Source organism: Musa acuminata, chromosome BXJ1-10, assembly GCF_036884655.1.
Source record: "Musa acuminata AAA Group cultivar baxijiao chromosome BXJ1-10, Cavendish_Baxijiao_AAA, whole genome shotgun sequence".
Lineage (NCBI taxonomy): Eukaryota > Viridiplantae > Streptophyta > Magnoliopsida > Zingiberales > Musaceae > Musa > Musa acuminata.
The window spans coordinates 5,980,001-5,982,499 of NC_088336.1; the positions used below are offsets into that span (position 1 = coordinate 5,980,001).

Sequence of the window (2,499 nt, forward strand, 5' to 3'; positions counted from 1 at the left end):
AGGATAGTGTTTCTATAAAGGCTTCATTGATCATGCAAATTATCCCTTCATGTGATGTGCAACATATCCTGCTGTCCTTTCTGGAATCAACTGGTGCTTAAACATAAACTTAGTTATCAGCATGTGAACCTGATTTAAGATGCAGCAGGATGACAGCTCTTTATCTTCCAAATCAGGGGAGATTTTTTTGCTTAGTGCATATCCAATATCTGACTCTATTACTCATGACCGCAGATGGTATCAGTCACATCAAAGGTACAGACACTTACCTTGGAGTTCAATTTAGTGTTTTCTTCATCCTGGTGCTAATGGGAGACAATTTCTATCAGAGGTAAATATAAATATATATAAAAACATTGCAGAAGACAAGGATTGTGTGGTTGAACACAATAAGAGAGATCCTGTCACTTGAGTTATCATTGGACCATTTTATTGGGCACACCTGAAACCAAATAATATTTTTTGGCCTTTTTTCAGCTACTTAATCTAGGCTCCTGAAGTTCTCACATGAGACCTTGGACATAAAGAACCAAACCACAAGAATTCATCTATCTGTCAACCTCGAAATATCATCTTTCTAAAATATTGCTAAAGTCAGTAGCCTATCTTTTCAGGACATCGAATATTAGGAAAATTACACTTGTATCTTGTTTATTTGGCTTCATGAACTCTTGAAAGCAATCTGAATACAGAAGAGGTTCTGGCATATAAAAATTTTGGAACCTCCAGTAAACTAGGTAAATTTTGTTGTATTCTTTAAGCAAGAAATGGTTATCACTGTCTGAAGGCTGAAATATGGAAAAGATACTTTTCCACAATCAGTGGAGTAGATTGTGGAATTGGATGCTGCATGAAGAATGTGGGAAACAAAAGAGGAAGTCAGGGTATGTCAAGACACACTCATATACTAGAGAGGGGATTGGATTCAGCTGGTTGTGCAGGTATTATTGTTTGGAAGTTCAGGTGATATTTGTCTACGATATTTTTTCAAATGAGTTTAAGGAGCATTCTTATATGGCCTTCTCTTCCCATTGACCAGAAACAACCCCACAAATGAGAAGGAAGCTTTCCACTGGCCTTCACAGACTGGGCCCATATTTATGGATGCTCATTAACCAGCTTATGAAGCCTACTATAAGAAGCATATGCTAAAAGGTATGAGCAAAATAGCTATAAATGCAAATAGTCATTTGACCATGAGCTTTAATGCTAGAAAAGGCATACTGTTTGGAGAGAAGACCTTAAATACAACAGTGGATGGCATGAAAATCTAAGACTTGAGTACAATTTGGAAAATAAGTGAGCTTTCTTTCTGCATAACATGAATGGAAGCAATCTGAAATCTAGTGGCTGTGGTATTATGTTTTCTATAAGATATATGGTATCTTTATTGGTAATGTAGTCATGATTCATATGCTGGGAACAATAGTCTTTCCTGCTTAGTTTTGATAACTCTTCCAGGTTATGGAGTTTGCTCCATAGAGAAGCATGATATTGTTTGCTTTCCACAAACTATCAAAGCAGCTCACATGTTGGATCTATAATCTTTATGAACTTTAATTTTGTAAAACTTTACATATTATTGCCAATGATGACAACAGACATACTGTGTTTAGCCCTCTCTAAACCTCAGATAAAAATAACCTATCTATAAGATTATAAATAGGTATCAGATCAAAACAGCATCCTTGGTTGTGGTTATAAGATTTAACTCTGAACAAAAGAAACATTAGTCTCCAGTTAGTCCTGATATCATAAGTTTTCCTGCATTGGATAAAAACATTGACTACCTGATTTCAGATTCTATCATGGTTTTTTTATTTTTCTGAATTTCTTTTCTTCCGTTCATACTAAAATACCACAAGTTCATTCACTTGTCCATGCTTTATTAGCTGCAGAGACCCTCCTCATGTTGCAGTCTACAATCTGATCTAATACTTGTCATTTTTCATTTGTGGCCAGTTATGTGACAATGAAAGTAAAGTTTACTGATGCAAATTCTTAGATGAATATTTCTTGTCCATGTTTACAGTTTACTTGAGCTTCAAATACTGAACAGAGATAGATAAGCAAAACTTAGTTTGCAAAATCATGCCCTTTGGCCTTCAGATATCATATCAATTATTTATTTCCTTTCATTGTCAGAGACATGCATTTAAACAACAATAAATCCAGGAAACTGGTTAAATCAACATGGCTTCATCATAGAAAAATAATGATTGTGTGCATCTAAAAGGTATAAAATTCAATTTTGTCCTGGATCAAGTTTTTACATGTATTAACTACTTATGATTGATTATGGAGATTTTTTTCTATAATTTAGGAGTTCTGACAGGTATGTCTCACGGTCAGCTCAATATTAGGTTTAGAGGATCACACACATATGGTAAGCATTGCGACGAGTAGAGCTTCAAATATGAGATCTGTCGAAACCCTTGTCTTATTAAATATCCAATAAGCTCATGAATTATTGGATCATATGGATAGGATCCAATAAGA

At 34.8% G+C, this 2,499-nt stretch overlaps 1 protein-coding gene across 1 annotated transcript in view; it reads left to right on the top strand.

Moving 5' to 3' along the window:
- Nucleotides 1–941, top strand: part of LOC135595160 (pentatricopeptide repeat-containing protein At4g33170-like) — a 2,767-nt gene extending 1,826 nt beyond the window's left edge. The window contains exon 1 of the mRNA XM_065085717.1: nt 1–941. This exon is cut by the window's left edge and continues 1,826 nt beyond it. The gene's annotated coding sequence lies outside the window, so the exon portion shown is untranslated.
- Nucleotides 942–2,499: the final 1,558 nt, after the last annotated feature.